We start from the raw sequence: 26,258 nt of genomic DNA on the forward strand, positions 1-26,258 counted from the left end.
AGCCAAATATGTGCAATTCCCAGAGGGAACTGCCAGTTGGCTGCTGGGGTCAATTTCAGCCAGATCTGCACAATTTCCAGAGGGAACTACCCTTTGGCTGCTCAGTCACTGACAGCAGAAACTGCACAAGTCCTGGAGGGAACAGGTAGTCTGCTGCTGGGAGTTTCTGGCTGGGAAAATCGCATTAAGGCCTGGAGGCCGACCAGCTGATCATCTCTGCACAATTTTTGAGCTGAGCTAACTAATGGGCAGTGGGAGGCCTGCTCATGAGCATTTGCAATTTCTGAGATGAAGAGTTGGTCGAATGTCCAGGTGGCCAGCATGAGTGCTGATTGAATTGCCTCTAGGCAACATAGCTTGAAATAACTAGCTTGGTGCTTCTACGTTATTCTGGTTTACATTCAATCGAGTCGAAAGCAGGGTGATGGTTCGGTTGTTAGTGAGGAGTCTAGTCGTCAAAACTTCAACAAAATTAACTAAGTGTGTGAATAGTCAAATGATGCATAGGTGATCATACGAACAAACACTTGCATGACTTGACGACAAAACGACCAAACCATCTGAACACACATGTTCAACATGACTGACCGACGGTACAAGCAACAAGTGCAACACTCGTGACTGATCGTTCATGATCGAGATGACGCTTGCGCAACAGTTAATATGACTCAGTGTGTGAGTGCGACAGATGCCTTCATGTTGAACACAACAAACACATATGAAGCAAAGACTTTGAGCATAACCAGAACACGGTTGTAAGCATGACTTAGACATCAACATGTAGAGACTTGAGTGCAATAAAAAAGAAAGGAGAATGTAAAGACTCATACGAGCTCATAGAGTGAACCCAGGTGTGTGCAATCATCTAGTGAAACTATTCAGGGGAGGCTCCAAATTGGTGTAGGCCAAAATTTTGGAGGGTGGTTGTAGTCGCTACAACACTTGGTGACACATTGGTAGAACTTCAACTTCTTTGTTTTGGTTCGTTGCTAGCACAAGGCATTGTTCTTCGGGGAGTATTGAATCGTTGTGTAGGTTACTTTAGTTTCCCCACTTACCACATGGACATACATGGTTCACCCTTTGCCAACTCAGTCAAACAAAATCAAAAGTTTAGCTGAGATCTCAGTGTTTCAAATTCGGAAAGGGTAGTTTAGTTAGCAAGTTGAAGATTTTCAGAGTATAATTTTTCATCTTTGGTGTTGCTCTGCTGCCAGTGAGCTTGGTCAGTACCCCAGTGGAGTTGCATGCTTTACCTCTCTATGCAGGAAGCCTTTTTCTTCTTTCGCCTTTGTATTTTTTAAGAGAACTATGCATAGGCACTTATTTATTTTTGGGGCGGAAGAGGGATCTCGACTTATTGAGAGTAGAAGAGGTTGTTCCTTCAGAGAAGCATGTAAGACCTCTGACATAGGTTTGCTCGTTTAGATTTTCCCCTTCTCTGTTTCTACTAGTTGGATTAGCTTAAACAAACAAAGAAAAAGGTTGAGTACAGTCATGGGGATTCCCAGTGTGGACACAGGTTCACGGTTGGACCAAAGCTTCCCCTTATAGATGGTTCATATTTTCCTTCGGGACTTCATTAGTTGTAACCAAGCACAAAAATGGACACATGGTTGGCGAAGTGTTGCAATGTCACAAATCTCTTCAAATTTCAGTGACATACTCTATTCAAGAACTAGAACGTAGTAGTTGGCAGCACCTCTTTCCAGAAACAAAATAGTAATATATCAAACAAACAAAGTGAACGTAAACAAAAATAGTAAGCAAAATCAAAAAAAGCGAAAGCAAAGATAATAAGCAAAATAAACCAAATGAAACAACAAGCAGCAAGCAGACTATGTAAATGGCACGGGCACAACCTGACCTACTGAAACTAATGTTTGAGGACTTGGCCGTCGACAGGGAGATTATCAATCCTCCCGTCAAGTGATTGCAAATGATACATGTGAGAACCAAGTTTCTCATGGACCAGTACTGGTCCACCGGGCTCTGCTACCAGAACCTGGTAGCATTCCAAAAGACCTTCAAGTGAAGACAACACCATTGTTTCAGGTACTGTGTTCAACATGGGCTCAAATGATGGCATGGGGTAGTTTTTTTTATTCCAGGAAGGGTTTAAGTTTATGAAGTCAATACGTAAGAGGATCTTCCCAGATTTATTGTGTGCATGGATTTAAATTAGAAACCAAGTATGATGACGAACTTTGCAAGTAATCCAAACACTTAAAATGTTAGTCAATATTTTTTGTGAAAGGAGTACAAACAACATGTATGTGTTACCCAGTCTTCGCTACAATGGCTTGTCTCCTCCTTTACCTGGAATCCCGAGTTGGATTGCTTGCATGTAGTGTGTACTCAGGTCATCATCAACCCGTGTAGACCCATCCCGGTACTGTTTGGTCAAGCGATCAAAGTTTTGTCACTGTCACAATGTATAACTTGTACTGAGACTAGCTATCTTCGAATCATGATAGTTTCCCAGGTTGCTCTGTTTGTCCATAGTATTGGTATTTCGTGTGTTCAACATGAGTGATTCAACATCATTGTTTGTGACTCCGAACTTCAAACAGCTTGAAATCATGCATAGTTCCTTATTTTGGATGGCTGAGATGCACTCGGTCCTTGAGTCATCATGGGTTACTGATTTATTAAGAATCATGGTCCACAACTTGTCTATACATGGACCATTTGGTGTGTTGGTAATTCTGTTACTACTATTGTTGCTACTACTGCTACTAACAGAAAAACAAACTGTACAAGTTTCATTATCATCAGTTGAGCGAGGAAGGAGTCCCAACTGCTTGTCTAATGAGGTTGGGTTTGGCCATGTAAGATAACACTCCAATGTCTTTTCCAGGAAGCAGTTGCCAAACATAAGTTCTGTGAAGGCCAATGGTTTGTTCTCACCATTAAGGGGAGTGACATTGTGTTTCATATACCTCTCGGATAACACTTGGATTTGGTTACATTTTCCCTTGTACAGAAGCCACAGGTGAGACCAATTTGTAGCAAAGTATCCAAATAGCTTGTTGGACCAGTCTCTGCTAAGTAGCAGACCATATGATTCCGGTATGTCCACAACAATTATGTTGATGCACTAGTGGACCCGATTGTCATGAGATAGTTGGATGATCATGTCTCGTAGTTCACCAATGGCTGGTACTAATGTTATATCAAGTTGGATGATTCTCATGGATGTTTCACTCCATCATGCATTGATCTTCTTAGCAATGGAGAGCGGTATGACATTGGTTGTTGCGCCAGAATCAACTAAACAATTGTGGACATTGTAGTTGAAAACATCGAATGAAATCAGGAATGGGGGGCAACCTTTGTTTTCTTCTTCCATCCAGAGTGTATTGAGCATAGTGGATAGTGATCCGGGAGGTGTGCATGCTCCCTTGCTAGTAAAGGCCACGCTTTCTGTTTCCGTTTGTCCCAATGCGTGCAACAAGATATCTCGCTGGCTCTGGAATTTGGCTAACTCGAACAAACTTGTTCAAGATACACGTAAAACTCTGATTGAAATATTTTACTTTCTCTTTTTCCTCCATCTTGAGGCTTCCCGATTCTTTGAGTAGCATGGCTGGAGTCTTGTCATCAACAAATGTTTCAAGGAACCCACGTTTGAAAGAACCCCAGTTCTATATAGAATTGGGTGGAAGGCTGTGATACCAAGCAACTGCCCAGCCGTCCAAGGTACATGGAAACAATATACATGCTACGTCGTCATAACATACCTCAAGGGTCTGTAGTTGTAGGTAGAAGTTGTCTAAGTGGTCTTGTTCCTTCACCGCGATGTCAAGGTTAAAATTGATGTTCATTCTCTTCGCTCGCTTTAGCATCTTGTGCAGAACATCTAACAGAGCCAATGGTCCCTAATTCATCCATTCAAGATTTGGGTTAGCCATCTCTTCATCCTCTTCGTCCTCTTCGTCTTCTTCCTCTCCTTCAAAATCTAATGGTTCTAGATTTGAGTCTGTCAGTTCGTCTCCGCCTCCACTTCCTCTGCTGCCTTCCCCTCCACCTCCTATACCAAAGTTTGGTCCCAAGGCTACAAGAGTGCATTTTTCGTCTTAAAAGAAGATTGGAGGTTCCTCTTCATCTTCGATAACTTCTTCCAAACGTTCAAGAGTAGCAAGGACTACTTCTTCCACTGATGAGACAACAACCCCTATGGGAGTGGCTTTGGGCTTCTTCGATGCGTGTGGAATACACTGTATGGCTAGGATCAGTCCAACTGCTTTCTCGAACTAGCAAGTGACGGGACAGACAGAGTGAAGGTGTTGATATGAAATTTTGTGTTCATTTCTGGGAGGCGAGGAGTAACCAATTGTAAAGTCGTGAGAGAGGGGTTGTAAGTTACTGCCTTGACCAGATGGTTGATGAATGAGTGTGAGGGGAATTTCAACCATGTACAACTGGTTTCCCTCCTTCTAGAGCTAGAAATGTTGGTGGTCTTGGACCCGCCAACATTAAAGGTATCACTCCGGTGTGAAGTCCCAACTATACCTCACACCATTTGGTGCAGGAGTCCCATCCGATATGATGGCCCAGTTGCCATAGTCTTAAGGATTTTCCTCAACTCTTGCTTGTTAGCACAAAAGAGTGGTTCGCTTTATCTTCGAGAAGTGAGGTTCGCATGCCTAGTTAGTGTAAGTGTAATTGTGTCAATGGTTCTTTCATTGTGAGGGGAAAAGGTTAAGGTGAGTTCTAGGTTGAAATGGATCAGTCCCAACTCGGCTAGGAACACACAACACAAAGGACATACACAACTTCCAACGAATCAATCCACTCGGATGCGGCAGTCACAACATAAAGGTAAGATAACACGTACAACACTTAATCTATCATTCCGAGATGAGTGCAACACTTGTTACAGCAAGGTTCATGTGAAAGGTTTGTCTGATGTCTGACAAAGAAGTCGACATGGATGGGACAACAATAACAGCATATACAACACATTTGCATTAATATATTATGCATTACAACAAATGAATCAGTTCAGATGTAGAACACATGGTTAAAGCAACATCCATTACAAGTGTTAAAGATCAGTATTACAACAAATACAATATATGTGTGAAAATGTGTTGGCCTATTGACAGGCTTCTGAATTAAGCGAAAGTTCCAAGACACATCGTTATACCATACATCACTAACCTCGTCAGCGGGGTGTTGGAGCCACTACTTACTCCTCAAATAAAATATTACAAACTCTCTTGGCTATGTGGGAGGAGCTGAGGTGAAAAGTCCTTCTATGTACAAATGAGGGGGGTATTTATAGCCAAGGGTGAAACTCACCCTTGTGGTTGTTCGACTACCCTCATGACCGCTCGACTTCCATGACTTTCCGACTTACATGACTCTATGTCCAACAAGTGGGTCTCTTGGACTTCCACGTTACATCACATTGATTGACAACAAGACCACAGTGGAGATGTGAGCAACATGACCCATGACTTGACTCGACATGAATTGATAAGACAATGTCGGTACATTCGTGTCGCTGTTGGAGTGCACGTCGAACTATAGTGCTACTAAGTGATGGATGTCTTCATGGTGTGTCTTAGCTTCACCTCCACATGGAAAAGTGCATGGAGTTTTTGATGGTCCTTGGTTCACTTGATGAAGCTCTAGCATGTTGTTCCTTGCTTTCATGTTGGAAGACTTGATTGGCTCACTGGTTCGTGAAGGTGCATGTTCGTTACCTTCGTCCGCTTCACATGCTTCGTTCGTTTGTCTACTTCGCATGCTTCATTCATTCATCCGTTGGTGAACCTTTCCATCTGCATGTGCTCCATTCGTTCATCCCGTTCGTCGTCTTGACATGTTTGTGGGTGTACCTGTACCTGCAGTCACTCATGACGAGACGACATCAAATCTAAAACTTCCTAGTCTACCATGACACATGATCATTCGGATTCGAGTGACCGGGAGAGGCAGCAGGGCTATGATGCGAGATGATGGCTCCGAGCAACTGCTGAGGAAAACTATGCAAGAGTCACTGAGGGATGGAGACAGACGATCTGATTCGATAGTGACTGTTTGTAAGGTCTAGCTCGGCTGGGAGGCAAAACTGCGCAAATTTTAGGAGGGACAGTCTAGGCTGCAAGAGGGCAAGACGTGTATGCTCTGTGCATTTTCCGGAATGAATGGTCAGCAGGGGTTGGACAGCCAAATTTGTACAATTTTCTAGAGGAACAGGTTGGGCTACATGAGGGGTCAGCATGCAGGGATTGCGCAATTTTTCTTGGGAACTGCCCTGGAGACTAGCAGCCAAATCTGCACAATTCCCAAAGGGAACTGCCAGTTGGTTGTTGGGGTCACTAGCAGCCAGATCTACGTAATTCCCATAGGGAACTGCTAGTTGGCTGCTGGGGTCACTGGCAACAAGATATGTGCAATTCCCAGAGGGAACTGCCAGTTGGCTGCTGGGGTCACTAGCAGCCAAATCTGCGCAATTCCCAAAGGGAACTGCCAGTTGGCTACTCAGTGATTGGAAACAGAAACTGCGCAATTCCTGGAGGGAATAGGCAGTCTGTTGCTGGGAGCTGCTGGCTAGGAAAATGCATTAAGGTCGGAAGGCCAGCCTGCTGATCATCTCTGCGCAATTTTTGAGCTGAGCTGACTGATGGGCAACAGGAGGCCTACTCATGAGCACTGCACAATTTCTAAGATGAACAGTCGGTCAACTGTCTAGGTGGCCAGCATGAGTGTTGATTGAATTACCTGCGGGCAGCACAACTTGAAAGAACTAGCTTGGTTCTTCTGCATTGTTCTAGTTTATAGTTAATGGAGTCAAAAGTTGGGTGATGGTTCGGTTATCAGTGAGGATTCTGGTTGTCATAACTTCAGAAAAATTGACTAAGTGTGTGATCAGTTGAAATATTCATAGGTGATCATATGGACACACACTCGCATGACTTGACGATGAAACGACCAAACCATCTGGACAAACATGTTCAACATGACTGACCGACGATACAAGCAACACGTGTTAAACTTGTGATTAATCGTTCATGATCAAGATGACGCTTATGCGACTGTGAATATGACTCCGTGTGTGAGTGCGACATATGCCTTCATGGCGAACACAACAAACACATATGGAGCAAAGACTTTGAGCATAACTAGAACACAGTCGCAAGCATGACTTAAACATCAACATGTAGAGACTTGAGTGCAATAAACAAGCGAGGCAAATGTAAAGACTCACACGAGCTCACAGAGTGAACCTGGGTGTGTGCAATCATCAAGTGAAACTCTTCAGGGGAGGCTCCGAAATCGGTGCAGGCCAAAATTTTGGAGGGTGATTGTAGTCGCTACAACACATCTCTATCCGAACTGTGACCACCATGAGACCTACTTCCATATGCCCCATTATTTTTTTCCTCCTTCCCATGGCTGATCTAAAGTGGCCCCTGTCGTTGCAATTCTGAAAAACTCTGAAGGAGTATTTCATTAACCTCTGCTTGTTTCTCTTATGCCTGCATGATTTTTTCATTGTCCTCCTTACAACTCCTTATTTCTTCCTTCAAGGTTCTCAATGTGTCTGCTAAATCATAAGACTGCCCAACACCATGTTTCTCATCTGATTCATAGGGAGAATCTTTGTAGTCTACCATCTTGCTAGTCATTTTTTATGTTTTTCCTATAAGGCATACTATGTCAGCTAAACCAAATCACAATAAACCAACGTACCTTAGCATAATTTGGGGAGGATATCTCATCTGCAATATCAACCAATCAATGTAGTACATGTGTAACATAATCATGACAACATATATACATATAATACATAATCATATAAGCATATACCATCATTCTAGCTAGAGTCCAGTCATCAATGCATGACCATATCAACTACACATACTATGACCTCATGCATGACAACAACAACCATACCAATGTACATTAATAATACGTAGCATAAACAACATGTAACCAATAATACACTCATGAAGGCACACTTCACAACAACAACAACATCTTTCACATGGCAACATCACTACAACCATGACTGACACCATGCATATGCAACAAGCATGTAGACACAAGGATGATTAACACACGTGCAACCGACATGAATGCATGACCAACACACACCACCCATTCAGTCTAAGGGGTGAAACATGCTCTGACACCACTGTGTAACACCCTCACCCCACATCTACCCAAGTAACTAGCCAACCGGGGTAAATATGTGACAAGAGGTCACTATAATGGGATCCAACCTCCTAGGTTACCTTAAGGAAGTAGAATCAAGAGAAACACACCACAAAAACCTTCCACATCAGCAACAGAACTCCTAGGAGCCATCCAAACCACTTAGGTATTCAGCCCCTAAGACCAACTAAAGTTTTAGTGCATCAAACCCCTAGACGCTCCCTTGATATGGACCCTGGTGCATCTAGGAGGCTCGAGACACTCCCATAGCAAGGGCAAGCGAGCATCCGGGGACTTTTCTCCTTAGTCCTGTGCTTGTGACTTTTGGATTTGTGCCACTTTTTCAGGCTCAGAGCCTAGGTCACTGCCCATAACTCAATAACAGGTTCAAAAATGAAATTTCACAGTGCAACAAAGATACATATGCAAAAACATCAAAAAGGACTAGATTGGACCCCTACTAGCCATGACAGGAATTTCGTCAAACATGTCACAAATATGTAATCTATCGGTTTAAACAACATATCTGAGCATAAGGATCTCATACTTATCTGAGAATCGCTAAGAAGCATTGTTCCCTTATATCATTAGCTATATTATCATCTATTAGGTCATATATACATTGTTTATTCATTTACAAATCAAAACATGAGGAGAGCCATACATCATCACTGTCATAATACATGTTTATAACCAACATAATAACAATAGAAATATCAAGGATACATCATCCATAGAATCCACATATAAACCAATATATTTACACATAAGATACCAAGGAAAGAACCTCTTATTAATGAATGTAAAAGTCAACCCAATATGGGACTACCATGTTCCACCCGACCATAGATTGGTTGAGCCAAATCTCTCTTTAGCCAATCACCCCCGTGCCATATTCCAAGCATGAATGTGGGACTCAAACCAAAAGAACCAACCAGGGCATCCCAAGGCTAAACCACCTCACCCTCATCAATAGAAACTAGGCTTTACTGCAATCCACACCGGATCACTAGGCCAAAACAATAAACATGTAATAACAAACTTTACCATGATCTCCACCAGATCACTAGAAAAGACAAGCATGGAAGCGACCAGTTTTCTCCACCTACACTGTGAGGAATTTTCTTGTCTCTTAGTCTCTCAGGCTTTACCACAATCCACATCAGATCACTAGGCCCTAAACCGAGAATCCACTTTCCAAGATTTATCATATATCCCATCTTGGGATTACTAGGCTTCATGGAGAGCGCCCACCTCTAGGCTTTACCATATATCCCGCCATTCACTGATTGAGGATTCCTAGGCCCACCGAGGAAACAAAAAATTCATCTTTACCGCAACCCACAATCTGATTCAGGGGTTACTAGGCCATGTGTTCTTTTATTCATATATCCACCTCACTAAGCTTTGAATCCATCCAGCAATCCAGCTCAACCAAAACATGAGAACCTCATCACTCCATGGCTATCCGAAAATGGCAAGACTAGGTTGAAAACATTGTCACACCTAGAAAAACCCATGCCATGACAAAAAAGAACCACATGCAATACCATGCATGCTAAATCTATCAAGGAAATCACACATGTAAATCAATATTTGCAAAGAATCATGTTGTAGTTACTTGATCCTTCTCTTCCTTGATTTCTCCTTCCTTCCTCTTGCCTTCTTTTCCTTTCTTGATACAATGCCAAAGTGCTCCAAGAAAACTCTAAGTGTCCAAGAGTGAGAGAGAGAGAGAGAGAGAATATTGGGAGAGCTCCAAAACTGAACTAAAAAAAGGTACCAACTAATCCTTAGAAGTCCTTTTATCAATTAGGCTTCTATTTTCTTCATTTTCCATTATTTTCCTTTATTTTTGATGCAGGAGCATCCAGCTAGGGCGCCATGACCAGGTGATGTCTCTGCCAGGTTGGAAAGTTGATTTAGCATTTGGATTGTCTTTCATGTTTAGTTTATCAGAGCAGGAGGTAGGATTTCGTTTTTTTTCCTCTTAATTGTAGTATTAGTTAAAAGTTAGTTGGTCGGTTAGGGTTGCTACGTATCTGACCTTAATAAACAACAGATTAGTAATTGTTCTGTCAACTTGAAAATACAAAAATGTCTAAATGAAAATCTTGTCATGTAAACAAAACCGAGAATTAGTAGTTATACAACTATACTGCCTATAATCAAAAGTAACTACAGTTTCATTAACTGTAAACGAAGATGTATAAATGTAGCAATGGAAAACATGTAAAAGGTTCAGAATTTTCCAGATACGAGAAATAAAAAGAGACAAAACGCAATTTTTTTCCTATCGTCCATCTGTACCATTGCCTATGTGTTGTGCCATTATGTTTTATCTATTAACTAGTTGAATTCAGTGATAATGGACAGAATACGGGCCTACTACTGTAGGTTGTGTTTTTTTTTCCTTCCTCTCTTAACAGAAAGCAACATTGTAACATGCATATAAATCCCACAACCAGAGCAAACGAGCAAGCAAATTGAATTCACAACCAGAAGAGTGACATACAGTGAATTGATCGAAAGGAGAATACAAAAACAAAGCACCAGAGGAACAAATTGCAATAGAGGTAACTTTGGACAAACTTCCATGATTTTTCATAAACAAACAGAGACAGATAATTTACATTTACATTGTTGCTTTTCCATGCAAATTAAGTATTACATTGTCCAAAACAAAACAAGTACACAGCGTCCGACAGAACGGAAAAACCCTAGTCCAAGGTTTGATGTTAAGGAAACCCTCAACCTCAACCAAACGGCCAAACCAGAACCATAACTGAAACCAGACTCAAGTCTAAGTCGTGATAACGATCCAGTTTATGCACAAAAACTAGATAGCGATGGACAAATACTACAGAAACGAAAAGAAACCCTAACTGCAAGTTGAAAAACTATGGAAAACAATGCGTACCAGTAGAGGGTTGTTTAGCTTGGAGACCGAATTGTGTTAAATCCTTGCACCCAGGTCGAACCCTCGACCTGCACAAACCGAACGAGTCATAGTTAGCATGCATTGCACAATGTTACCTGAACCGAGACATAAACAAAGCAAAGGGAAAGCGTAGCATACCTGGGCATGACCAGACCAAGAATCTCACGGAACAGAGACGCAGACAACCAAAATAAGCCTGAGATAAGAGAAACAGGCGTTGGTCAGTTACTACACCAGAAGGGGGGCAAGTGTAAAGCACAGAGGGACAAGTTACCTGATTTGTAGCTGAGAGAATCATTGTGCTGTCACCTGTGCACATCGGAACCAGAACTTAAAACAACTTTCGCACCATAGCAGGAGTAGAGAGTACCAACAACAACAGTAAAGAGAAACCAGTGGCCTGAGAGACCAGACATCAAGCCTAAGTAACAACAGATTAAACAAAAAAATACTCAGTGTAAAAAAATTTGAGCAGACTAACGTCCAGAGCCAAGACAAGTTCATGCAATAGGGAAAATCCTTGCAAATAGCACAAGCCAGTTCGGAAGACCAACATTCATTTGCAGCCACGCCCAAAGCCAGAGTTTTCCATAAGCATAGGAACGATACCAACACTTTGACAGGAACCCTCGAAGAGTTTCCATAACAGAGCAGAACCCACGCAAAGACCGGGAGGCATAACGATTTTGCATAAAAGATCAAACGGGAGGACAAAGCTCGAGGCTGGGTACTGGTAGGTTGGCATTTACGAGCCCCATTAATGTTTACAAACTCCAATAAAAATATCCAATACTCATATTTGCAATCAACCGCCAAAACAACAAACCGAATCCACCAACATCATTAATCCCGGACAGGTGGACAACCAAGGTTACGTGGAAGCGTGGGCTGGGTCACATCATAGTGGTATCAGAGCAGTTTTTAAGGTTAGTTAGAGAAATGGAGAGAGGAAGGTGGGGTCGTGGCAGAGGTGCCCGAAGGATAGCAGAGGAAGGACTGAGAGAGGAGATCAGAATTCTTACTGCCCGTTTGGAGGCAGTAGAGGCAGGGAGAAGAAGAGACCCGGAGATAGGCGATGACAGCGAAGAGGAAGCTGAAGTAGCAACAGATGGACCGGAAGGCGAGACCCCAGAAGTGAGATTGTTGAGGTCTGTTTTAGTGGCAAGCAGTAAACCCAAACCAGAACTCCCAACCTATGACGGCAGCCTGTCCATAGAGGTTTTATTGGATTGGATCAGCGAGATGGATAAGTATTTTGAGTGTGAGGAAGTCAGCGAAGACCGCAGAGTTAAGTTCGCTATGACAAAATTGAAGGGACACACAGCCCTGTGGTGGGATAGTGTCCAGATGGAGAGAAAGAGATTGAACAAGTTGCCGATTAAAACCTGGTCAAGGATGGTGGCCAAGTTGAAGGGCAGATTTCTGCCGAAAGATTATCAGATTGCACTACACAGGCAAGTGCAGAATCTGAGACAGAAAGGAATGACGGTAAGGGAGTACACGGAGGAGTTCTATCGAGTGAACTTAAGAGCTGGATATACAGAGGATACCGCGGAAAGAACAACCAGGTATGTAAATGGGTTAAGATTAGAAATTTTAGATGAAATCAGTATTTTATCTCCGAAGAACACTGAAGAAGCGTATCAGAGTGCGATGAAAGCTGAAGAGAAAATTACTAGAAGGCAGAATTCCCGGAGAGGACGAGGAGCCAGCAAGGGAAAAGTCCAGTCATATGGCAGAGGGCGGACTGCTAGTAGCAATGAGGAAGGCAGCAGTTCCAGAGCTTCCGGATTAGCAGACAGAGGTGATAATGCGAGAGGTGGTAGGTCATCCCAACGAGGTAGGGGAAATGGCCGAGGTAGAGGGGTTGGTTATCAGTGTTACAGGTGTCATAAATGGGGACACAGATCATTTGAATGTCTAGAGGCAGATCAAGCTGGACAGAGGGGTGCATATGTTGCACAACCAGAGGAAGCAGCGGCACCTCCCCAAGAAGCAGAAAATGCTCCAAAGATAGGGGAAGCCCTGGTGCTGCACAAGGTGTTGTTAAAACCAGTTAAAGAGGTCACCAAACAGACACAGCGGAAGGCTTTGTTTAGAACAGTTTGTAAGTCACATGGTAAGTGTTGTAAGTTAATTATTGACAGCGGTAGTACAGATAACTTGGTGTCCACAAAAATGGTAGAAAAGTTGGAATTGAAGCGCTTGAAACATCCCACCCCTTACAAAGTCTCATGGCTGCAAAAATGCCATTAGTTGCTGGTGGATGAACAGTGTGAGGTGGAGTTTCAAATAGGCAGATATAAGGATAGAGTCATTTGTGACATCATGCCGATGGATGTATGTCACATACTGCTAGGCAGGCCTTGGCAGTACGATAGGAAAGTGGTACACGATGGATTGACGAATTGTTATAAGTTTGTCAAGGATGGAATCAAGCATACGCTTGTGCCCATCAAAGAGGAAGGGACAACAGGGACAAGTGAACCAAGAGCATTGTTGGTTAGCGGAAAACAGTTTCTGAAACAAGTTGAGGACAGTGAGATGGGTTATGCAGTTGTAAAGAAAGCAAAAACAGTGTTGTTGCATACAGAGGTATCATATTTACCTACAGAAATCCAGCGAATGTTGCAGGAATTTACAGATATAGTGGTGGATGACTTGCCAGACAAATTACCCCCCAAAAGAAGCATAAGTCATCATATTGACTTCATACCTGGAGCCAGTTTGTCGAACAAAGTGGCATACCGAATGAGCCCCAAGGACAATGAAGAGATTAGGAAGCAGGTGCAAGAACTGTTAAACAAGGGATTGATAAGGGAAAGTTTGAGGCCTTGCGCAGTCACAACGGTTCTCGCTCCCAAGAAGGGGGGAGAGTGGCGTATGTGCACAGACTCAAGGGCCATCAACAAAATCACCATCCGGTACAGGTTTCCACTTCCATGGATGGAACATGATGGATTGTTTAAGCGGGGCAGCATATTTCTCTGAGATAGACTTGAAGAGCAGGTATCATCAGATCCAGATACGAGAGGGGGATGAATGGAAGACAACCTTTAAGACAAATGAGGGACTATACGAATGGTTGGTCATGCCATTTGGACTGAGAAATGCACCCAGTACATTTATGAGGTTAATGAATGAGATGTTGGAGTACATCGGGAAATTTTTGATAGTGTACCTGGATGACATACTAATTTTCAGTAGGACAAGGGAAGAGCACCTTCAACACGTATGGAAAGTGCTAGAAAAATTACAGCAGAATAAACTGCTAATAAATTTGAGGAAATGTACCTTTCTGCAGAAGGAATTGATTTATTTGGGCTTTGTAATAGCATAAAACAAACTGAAGATGGATCCGGAGAAGGTTGAGGCAATAGTGAATTGGCCATTTCCGAAAAAATTATTTGAGGTACGTAGCTTTCATGGACTAGCGAGTTTTTACCATAAATTCATAAGGAATTTTATCGAAATTTGTGCACCTATGTTGGATACCATTAAAAAGGCTATTCAGCCTTTTCGATGGACAGAGGCAGCGGAGAGAAGTTTCTAGTTATTAAAGAGAAAGATCACTGAGAGGCCGATCCTGAGATTTCCAGATTTCAAGAGGCTTTTTCAGGTTCGCTGTGATGCTAGCAGTATGGCTATTGGAGCTGTACTGAACCAAGAGGATAAGACTGTGGCATTTTTCAGCGAGAAGCTAAATGAAAGCAAACAGAAATATTCGTCTTATGACAAGGAGTTCTATGTTGTTATACAGGCATTAAAACACTGGAGGCATTATCTGCTGGGAAACGAATTTGTGTTGTTTTCAAATAATTCTGCACTACAGTATGTTATGCAATAGCACAAGTTGAACCACAAACACGCCAAATGGGTGGAGTATTTGCAGAGTTTCAACTTCGTGTTGAAACAGGCAGGCCAACAAGGTGGCGGATGCACTAAGTAGGAGAGCTTTACTTCTGCAAGAAAGTGTTGTGCAAGTGCTGGGTTTTGAGCACTTACAAGATTTATACCATACTGATACAGACTTTAAGGAGGCCTATGAGGCATGTCAGAATCCCTTGGTGAGAGATAACAGCCCATGGTTGGACTACAACCTACAAGAGAAACTGTTGTTTAAGGGAGGAAAGCTATGCATACCTGACTGGTCGATGGAAGAGAATATTATTCGGGAGAAGCATAGTGGAGGTCTGGCTAGACATTTTGGCATGGACAAGACACTTGAGCAACTCAGTCATTTCTACTTTTGGCCGAAGATGTGAAGGGATGTACAGTGATTTGTGGCCAGATGTAAAGTGTGCCAGTTGGCAAAGGGTCACAGTCAAAACACGGGACTGTACACACCGTTACCTGTTCCAGGAAGACCATGGGACTCAGTTAGCTTGGACTTTGTCTCAGGTCTACCTAAGACACAGCGAGGTTACGACTTGGTGATGGTAGTAGTGGACAGATTCTCAAAAATGGCGCATTTTATCCCTTGCAGAAAAACCAGTGATTCTACTCACGTAGCCCACTTGTTTTCACAGAGATTGTTAGGTTACATGGGTTGCCTAAGTCTATCCTTTCGGACAAGGATGTGAAGTTCACGGGACACTTTTGGCGTACCCTGTGGAAGAAAATGGACACACAACTGAGTTACAGTTCTGCTTATCACCCGCAAACTGACAGACAAACAGAGGTTGTAAACAGGAGTCTAGGAAACTTGCTACGAAGCCTGGTTGGAGAGAATTCACGAATGTGGGATCAAGTGCTTGCACAATCAGAGTTTGCTTATAATGACTTGCCTAACCGCAGCACAGGTTTCAACCCATTTCAGATCCTGTATGGCATGCATCCTCACGGAGTGCATGAGTTGCGGGATCTTGGACTGCAGGAAAGGCGAAGCGCAGATGGAGAAGATTTCGCTAACGCGATGAGAGATTTGCATGAACAGGTAAAAATTAAATTGCAGGACAGCAACCTAAAGTATAAACAGCAAGCAGATTTGAAGAGAAGGGAAGTACAGTTTAACGTGGGGGATGAAGTCCTTGTGCATTTGCGCAAAGAATGCTTCCCTAAGGGTACATACAATAAGTTAAAGTACAAGAAGATAGGACCCTGCAAAGTCCTCCGGAAATTTTCGGTGAATGCCTATGAGATACAGTTGCCACCCAGAATAGGCATTTCACCTATCTTTAATGTAGCAGACCTGTTCCCCTACACGGCTGACCCAGAAGAAAAGGAAGAAGATGGAACCACACGGCCTACACGGAATACCCAGGATGGAGGAGAAGCTTGGATGAGACAGATGCCTTATGTTCAGCCTCCTGAGATTGAGAGCATTCTCGACACTCAGGTGGCCAAATGAATTCGACAGAAGGAGTATCTGCAATACCCAGTCAAGTGGAAGAACCGTCCTATTGAGGATAGTTCGTGGCTTGATGCCAGACAGATTGAGAAGATAAGTTCTTCAATCAAGAAGCTCATGGATCGGAGCCATGATTTCCTTTTGCCCCAGGAGCCTGATGCAGGAGCATCCAGCTAGGGCGCCATGACCGGGTGATGTCTCCACCATGTTGGAAAGTTGATTTAGCATTTGGATTGTCTTTCATGTTTAGTTTATCAGAGCAGGAGGTAGGATTTTTTTTTTTCTTTCCTCTTAATTGTTGTATTAGTCAAAAGTTAGTTGGTCGGTTAGGGTTGTTACGTATCTGACCTTAATAAATAGCAGATTAGTAATTGTTCTGTCAACTTAAAAAGAAAAGACAAAAATGTCTAAATGAAAATCTTGTCATGTAAACAAAACTAAGAATTAGTAATTATACAACTATACTACCTATAACCGAAAGTAACTATAGTTTCATTAACTGTAAATGAAGATGTATAAATGTAGCAATGGAAAACATGTAAAAGGTTCAGCATTTCCAGATACGAGAAATAAAAAGAGACAGAACGCAAATTTTTTCCTATCGTCCATCTGTACCATTGCCTATGTGCTGTGCCATTATGTTTTATCTATTAACTAGTTGAATTCAGTGATAACAGACAGAATACAGGCTTACTACTGTAGGTTGTGTTTTTTTCTTCCTCTCTTAACAGAAAGCAACATTGTAACACACATATAAATCCCACAACCAGAGCAAACGGGCAAGAAAATTGAATTCACAGCCAGAAGAGTGACATACAACGAATTGATCAAAAGGAGAATACAAAAACAAAGCACCGGAGGAACGAATTGCAACAGAGGTAAATTTGGACAAACTTTCATACTTTTTTGTAAACAAACAGAGACAGATAATTTATATTTACGTTGTTGTTGTTCCATGCAAGTTAAGTATTACATTGTCCAAAACAAATCAAGTACACAGCGTCCGATAGAATGGAAAAACCCTAGTCGAGGGTTGGATGTCAAGGAAACCCTCAACCTCAACCAGATGGCCAGACCAGAACCATAACTGAAACCAGACTCAAGTCTAAGTTGTGAGAACGACCCAGTTTATACACAACAACCAGATAGCGAGGGACAAATACTACAGAAACGAAAAGAAACCCTAACTACGAGTTGACAAACTATGGAAAACAGAGCCTACCAGTAGAGGGTTGTCTAGCTTGGAGACCGAATTGTGTTAAATCCTCGCACCCAGGTTGAACCCTCAACCTGCACAAACCAAACGAGTCACAGTTAGCATACATTGCACAATGTTACCTGAACCGAGACATAACAAAAGCAAAGGGAAAGCGTAGCATACCTGGGCACGACCGGACCAAGAATCTCACGGAACAGAGCCGCAGACAACCAAAAGAAGCCTGAGATAAGAGGAGCAGGCGTTGGTCAGTTACTACACCAGAAGAGGGGACAGTATAAAGCACGGAGGGACAAGTTACCTGATTTGTAGCTGAGAGAATCATTTTTCTGTCACCTATGCACATCGGAACCAAAACTTAAAATGACTTTCGCACCATAGCAGGAGTAGAGAGTACCACAACAACAGTAAAGAGCAACTAGTGGCCTGACAGACTAGACATCGAGCCTAAGTAACAAAAGATTAAACAAAAAAAAAACTCAGTGTAAAAGAATTCAATCAGACTAACCTCCAGAGCTGAGACAAGTTCATACAACAGGGAAAATCCTTGCAAATAGCACAAGCTAGTTCGGAAGACCAACATTCATTCGCAACCATGCCCAAAGTCAGAGTTTTCCATAAGCACAGGAACGAGACCAAATGCTTTGACAGGAACCCTCACAGAGTTTCCATAACAGAGCAGAACCCACACAAAGACTGGGAGGCATAACGATTTTGAGTAAAAGATCAAATGGGAGGACAAAGCTCGAGGCTGGGTACCGGTAGGTTGGCATTTAGGAGCCCCATTAATGTTTACAAACTCCAATAAAAATATCCAATACTCATATTTGCAATCAACTGCAAAAACAACAAACCGAATCCACCAACATCATTAATCCCAGATAGTTGGACAACCAAGGTTACATGGAAGCGTGGGCTGGGTCACATCAATTTTCCTCCTCACATGAAACCTGTGACCTTTCACCTTCCTCTTATCCTAATTTCCAGTATTTACATAAATAAAATGCCAATTAATGCCACTTTGTCTTTCTAAATGCCTCAGCCATTGCCTTTTCCAATTTCCTTAGCCATAATAAACCAAATGAACACCCACACTAGGATGTCTTGCCCAACATTAAACTTGGAATAAGTGTCCCATCAGTCGTGGTTATTAGTTTTCCTTTAATAACTTTTATTACATAGAATTTTCACCAGGGTTGTTATATAGGAGAACATATCACGTTTCTTCTGCAATCATGTGATATATTCCCATAATTGTGGCATTTGAAGCATTCTATACTATACTTGAATAAGGGGGCGAATGAATTATGATTTATGTTGTTGTAGCCATTTGTAATATCCCTCTATTGTTGTAATATTGTTTTGGTTACACTGATTTATGGCGGAAAAGACATGAGTATTATTAGAATAATTATGTAAATGAAATAAATAAATAAATGAGATGTATGTACTTGGGAATGAGACACCTAGACATGAGACTCTTGCCAAAGAAAGAAAATAAAATCTCATTGGTAAATGAGATTGGATAATTCTTCCAGGATAAGATTCTAGATGAAATTCTAGATAAGCTTAATGGATGGGAGAGAAAAATCCATTAAGTTTCTTAGTTGGAGAAAGATATTAAGCTTAGATAAGAATAAAAGCGTCATGCGAGAGAAAGACAAGGTTTTATGGAAAATCCTAGGCAAGTGGATAAAAAGTTCCACAAAAGCGAGACGTCGCTAAATGAAACATTATCATGAAAGAAAGGTATTAAATACCTATTGAAGGGATCAACAAAGGTTGTTGATTCACTGGAAAAAGTGTCTCAGCTCGGGGGTGAACTAGAGGATTTCAGTTCTAGGCTAGGTGGCAAGGTGTGAAGTTCCAAGTACTCTTTTATTAATGAAACCAAACATAATTATATGTTGATTTATTTTCTTGATGTGAACATTAGACAATTGATATTATATTCTAGAGTAATTTTGATTTAACTTTTTATATATATCATATTGGAACATTACTGTAATCAATAGTTATAATCTTAAGAATTCCACTATATACTATGACTTTCGATTTTGGGAATTTTGCATAATTATGTGACTATTAATTTTAAAGAAAAAAATAGATTGTTGGGGGCACTGGTGCATCTTGTAGTATGTATATATTATGTATATGGAATACCTTGGGAGTTAAGGGTTAAAGACAGTCCTGAAGCAAGGAGGTACGGTGGGCCAGTTATTGAAATAATAATAATTATTAATTTGATAAGGTATGCAGGTAGTTAAAAGTAGAACTAAGCATACAACGACAATAGTTATCTCTCCGCAATAAGATTACAATATCATTGATATGAATAGAAACCATAACCCCAAATATCGTAACTGAACTGCATGATTCGGATAACGTTTCAACTATATCTCCCATACTTACATGCACATATAGAAAAAGGAAAGTAAAGCAGATTGGGAAATATGGAATACATATTAAACTATTATAGTACAAAAATGAAAGCTTAAACCGATTACTGAAAGTTAAGAAAGGCAATATATTATTCTCATCCTATGGTATAGAGAGACATATTTTGCTTTAATATTGTAAACTAAATTAAATGCACTGTATATAAATATTAAAGATTCCCATATGATAATGGCCTTGTTATCTCAAGCAGTAGATCTTAAAATACATGAGCAGATTGTGTCGCCTTAAAATCTTTGCTATAATATAAAGATACAATTAGAAACAACGTAAACTTTGAAATGGGAACTAATACTGTTACTTGTTTTGTAGAGATAGCAAAAAAGTGACCCGATTTTGAAAAGCGTTGATGCATAACACACATGTTTTTTTTCGAGCATAGTTTTTGGCACTATAATTTTTTTTATGTACATTGCGTTTTAGAATGGTAGTGATTTTGATGTTGATTTAAAAAAGTGGTAATTCTACACCATGCCTTTTTTTTAAAGACTTTTTTTTTTGTTACTTTTAATTTTATAATGTATGAAATGTAAATAATTATTTTGTAAATTTAATGATTTTGGAAGTGGTCTTCTTCTTCATATTTTCTTGTTTCTATTTTTATTTTTATTTTTTTGTAGTGAGGTTTTTATTGTTTTGCATATTTAAAGAAGAAGGTCGATATTTTGTATTTTCGATATTCTACATATTTATACGTCATTAATTAAATTCTCAATCCACATGAAATAATTGTCTCTAAAAAACAAATATAAAAATATATATAAAAAAATACAAAAAAAATGTTAAAAAAAATTTATCTCATAAACCATAAAAGAATTTGGAAAAAAAAAACAATATATATATATATATAAGTAAGTAAAAATAGAGAAATTAAAAAAAAACATTAACAAAAACTAGGAAAAAAAATTAAAAACAAATTAGTTTAAAAAATATATATAGAAAATTAATGAAAAAAATTTAAAAACTAGTAAAATTAATATTAAAAAAAAACAAAAAAAAAACTCAAATAAATAAATAAAATAAAATAAAATTTGAAAATGGCCTAAAAGATATGTCTTTTCAAATGAAAAAAATAAATAAATAAACATTTACAGTTTATAAAAAAATGCGTATTTTTGATTAAAAAAAATTAATTAACTCAAAATATAATAATAATAATAATAATTTCAAATTTAAAAAAAAAAAAAACCAAAAAAATGCTTTTTTTTTTAATTTACAAAATAAAATAAATTATTTTTTAATTAAACCTACCTTCTTTATTTAAAGGAAATATATATATAAATACATATATATATATATATATATATATATAACAATTTTTTTAACAAATAATTAAAAAATAATAATTTTTTAAACAAATTTAATTTTTAATTTAAAATTTAAAAAATTATTAAAAAAATAAATAAATTTATATTGGTTTTTTAACATTTTATTTAAAAACAAAAAACAATATAAATTTTTTATTTTTTTTAAATAATTTTTTAAATTTTAAATTAAAAAATTAATGATTTTTTTTTTTAATTTAAAAAAAAAATAAAAAGAAAAATAAATTAATTAATTAAAAAAATAAAAATAAAAATTATATTTTTTTTAATAAAAAATGCTTAAAAAAATTAATTTTAAATTTAAATTTTAAATTTTTTATTATTATTTTTTAAATAAAAAATGTAGGTTTAAAATATATATATATATATATATATATTAAATAAAAAATACACCCTTTTTTGTTTTATTTTTTTATAATTTGAATTTTAAATAAAAAAATACACCCTTTTTTGTTTTATTTTTTTATAATTTGAATTTATTTTTGTTTTTTTAATATTAATTTTTTTCATTAATTTTCTTTTTTTTTTTTAACTAGTTTGTTTTTAAAAAAAATTTCCCTGGTTTTTGCTAATGTTTTTTTTTTTAATTTCTTTATTTTTACTTACTTTTATATATATATATATATATAGATATATATTTTTTTTTATTTTTTTTTTTCCAAATTCTTTTATAGTTTATGAGATAATTTTTTTTAACATTTTTTATTTTTTATTTTTGTCTTTTATATATATTTAGGCCGATAGGCCTTCTTATGCATCAACTTCTTCAGCGACACTTTTCTTGTCTGATTGACATCTGGCACACCATTTGTAAAATACGTTGCTACAGTAACACTACCATTAAGGCTTTAAACACGCCATTTGACATCTGTCTAAGCGTATTCTTTTGCCGTCTCTATTCTGTGCGTATTCTTCTACCAGGGATCTCTATTCTGCGCGTAGTCTTCTTCCGTCTCTCCCGGGGATCTCTATTATGTGCGTAGTTTCTATGCATATGTTTTCTAGACGGAATAGGGCATCTCTATATCTGTGTCGTTTGGGCTTCTGCTTTACCTCTAGCCTATCGGGATCGGCTCTTCCTTCCTGGGTGGGAACCTTCACGTACTTTTGCTATTGCTGCGGTTGTATTTGCTGGTAGACTCAATTTCTAACCAAAACAATAAGTTCTTGATTCGCTACCCTGAATTAAGCGAAATCAATTCAAAGTCCAGCAAAAATAATAAATGGTTTCTTGCAGATTAAAAGGCTTACTGAGACTCTGCGGCTGGGTTCTAGATCTAATCTTCTGCGGCTAGATCTAGATCTAGATCTAACCTTCTTCTTTGCAGCTGGGTTCTAGATCTAATTTTCTGCGGCTAGATCTAGATCTAATCTTCTGCCTTATTTCTCTGAGGCTAGGATCTACACGCAAATATGGCTCCCAGCTTCGTGAAAATAACTGTTGGCTCAGTTCCATCCACTTTTGGAGGGCAAGCTCCTGCGCATATCGTCAGTGAAGCCCCAACTCCCACTGTCCAGGTGGTCTAGGCCTCACTCGATGAGGCTTTGAAGTTTTCTGAAAGTGCCCTAATCTGCCAGTTCAATGGTTTTTGGCCGCGGCTGACAGCTCTCCACAATTGGATCTCGGAGGTATGGAAGCCTGTCATTTCTGATGAAATTAATATCTACCCATGTGCTAGGGGTTTCTTTATAGTAGATTTTGAAAATCCTGAAAGCAAACAATGTATTCTAGATTCTAGCCCTTGGTTTTGGGAAAACTCGGGCCTATTCATGAAGCCATGGAACCCATCATTCAATCCCTCAACAACAGTCATAACCTCAGCACCAGTTTGGATGAGATTTCCAAGCCTACCCTTGCATCTCTGGAATCTCTCTCACTAAAAGCATTGGAAATGCAATTGGGAAATTTTACTGCAAGTGCCCAGAAACAGAGGAATATGCCAGAACCACCTATGCACCATCTGTGTGGAAATGGGCTTCAGCGCCGGATCCTAGCTGAAATAAACTTAACAAGTAAAGACTATGTGTGGAACCAGAAACTCGATTATGAAAGTGTCATCTTCAAATGTCGATCCTGCTTTGAGACAAGCCATCTAGCCAAAAATTGCTCAAAAGCCTCCCAGAAAAATTCTACTAGAAAAGACCACCACAAATCTACATGGTGGGAAGGAGCACAAAAATAACACTACACTGTCATCAAAGAAGAATACTCTAGAGAAAACTTTGAATCACAAGAAATTGGGCAAGAAAGAAACAACTCTCAAGACAAGCATGGAGAAAGCCCCATCGCACAAAATAAATCTTCATTTAACAGTGAAGCAGATCTCCTAGACTAAAATTATTCTTCGACTATCTTCAAAAGGATGAACACAATAGATCGCGAAGCTAAGACACCAATGTCCCAAGAACCGCAGAGATCAAGGAGATGCAAGATAAAGGAAGTTGGAAGACCATAGAGAAAAAAAAGAAAGCCACAGCATCAATCTCGTCAAGAAAGACGAGGAGCTAGACAACTAAAAACTAAGAAAATTATAGGTCCGATAAACCAATTTGGTCTCAGTGGACGTTAACCACTATCATCATCATCATCATCAATAACTTGATAATGACATTTGTCTACCTTTACACTATGGCGGCTCCATTTTCAGGAGTGCAACTCCATTTTTGTCAAATTGCGAATTTTCTGGTGCACGACCTAAGGAAAACTAGAGGCGGAGCAAGGTTTGAACGTGCCATACAACTTTAATAGCAAAATCTTGGACTGGGACCACCAGTGTTGTGAATTCCCTGCTGGAAATCCCACATTCGGAGGTAAATACTCCAAGACGACACCCTTGTCGCGGTTAAAACTGCCAAAGTAGGTGATATCAATGGAATCGAGCATGTTCTGAACGAGGTTCAGATTTTATCTCAGGTAAACCACATAAATTTGGTTCGATTGTTGGGCTGTTGTGTTGATGCAGAGGAACCCCTCCTGATCTATGAGTACATTCCCAACGGGACCTTATTTGAACATCTCTACATGACCTCCGCAGGAAGGTTCCTGGACTGGAGAACTCGCTTGAATATTTCTCTTCAAACTGCAGAAGCACTGGCTTATCTCCATTCCGCTGCCTACCCTCACTGCTTCAGTTTCCAAACCCAATGCCTCTGATATTATCCCCAACCGCTTGCATGCTAAACCCATCAGGGATTCGCTATATTTCTCCACGATCTCCCTGCAAATACACAACTTAAGTGTTTAATTCATATGAAAAAAAATTGAAATCAATTTATAAGGGCACGCAGGGGATGGATGCAGGGTACCTCCAGTCATCGTGCTTGACAAGCCACCTGGTGTAATCACCCTGGTGAAGGGGATAAGAGAAGTAAGTGCAGAGTTCTCTCCAGTCGAGAACGACTTCCCCCTGGAGATGGTTGTTCACCACAGATACTCCATGCTTTCCACCTCTCATGTCGTATTTATCTCCATTCCGCTGCCTACCCTCTAACATATCACAAAGATGTCAAGTCCACAAACATCTTGCTTGACAATAAAATGAATGCCAAGGTTTCAGATTTCGGGCTATCCAGTATAGCAGAGTCAGACCTGTCACATATCTCCACATGCGCTCAAGGGATAGTGGGTTATTTGGATCCCGAGTACTATAGAAATTACCAGCTCACTGATAAAAGTGATGTGTATAGCTTCGGTGTGGTTTTGTTGGAACTGCTGACATCGCAGAAGGCCATTGATCTCTGCATGGAATCTGATGATATGAATCTGGCAGTGTATGTGGTTAATATATCAGAACAGGGAAGGATCATGGATGTTGTCGATCCTCGGTTGAAGGAGAATGCTTCGCAAGTTGTTGTAGAAAGCATGAAGGCAGTGCCACTTTTAGCGATGAGTTATTTGTAGGAGAGGAGGCAGGAGAGGCCCACTGTGAACCTCTACCATAATTTTGTAATGTAGGCAATGCAACTAAAATTCTCGTTGTCCTTTAGCCAAACGACGGTTTGAGCTATTGGAGTTTTGATGGCTTCGTATATGAACATGGTTAGGATTTTGGATAGCTGATTTCTAGATTCACAAATTTGGTTATAACTATAAACCTGTAAAATCATGAGTTCAGTATGCTTTATTTGCACCATAGCGAACATAACAAATTTCTTAATTTGAAGCATATCATTATTTAAGATGCCTAAAATTGACTGTTGGAATCATGACCTTATAACCTGAAATTCTTGAAGAGGACAATGAATAGGTGTCCTTATGTTCGATATAAGAATAGGGTCAAACTGAAAATCACTTTTGTCCTTTCTAGATTCACGAATTTGGTTATAATTGTGAACCTGTAATTTCATGAGTTCAATTTTTCTATTTGCACCATTTGATTAGTTGGGATTTACTTTGGGAAATTTATTGATTTGATTTATTTTGAATGATTGATTGGATTTTATTATATAAATAATTGAGAGAAACAAAAAATAATAATTTGTATAATTTTGATTAAGGATTTATTTTATTTTGGGCAATTTATTGACTAGGTTTAGTTTGAATGATTGAATTATTATAATATTTATTATTTTTAACCAAAATACAATTCTTTCAATTTAACATTTCTATCGTCCTCTTTTTGCACCTTTAGGGGCAATTGCTAGTTTTATATTTGTTTTTTTAATTAATCAACATTTTAATCTTAATTTTAGTAATTTTTAATTTTTTTTGTTAATTTTCTATTTTATTTTTACTTTTTTGTTATTTTTTTTTTTACCTACTTAATTTTTAGTTTTTTTTTTAAATGTTTTTTTTCT

General features: G+C 39.3%; 1 pseudogene; it reads left to right on the forward strand.

The window, feature by feature from the left end:
• The first annotated feature begins 12,595 nt into the window (after positions 1-12,595).
• LOC149215035 (wall-associated receptor kinase-like 20 pseudogene) lies at positions 12,596-25,416 on the forward strand (annotated as a pseudogene).
• The last annotated feature ends 842 nt before the right edge of the window (positions 25,417-26,258 follow it).

Source organism: Pinus tabuliformis, chromosome 1_1, assembly GCF_031772625.1.
Source record: "Pinus tabuliformis cultivar Carrire ecotype Pingquan chromosome 1_1, CPIR1, whole genome shotgun sequence".
In the NCBI taxonomy this organism is placed as follows: domain Eukaryota; kingdom Viridiplantae; phylum Streptophyta; class Pinopsida; order Pinales; family Pinaceae; genus Pinus; species Pinus tabuliformis.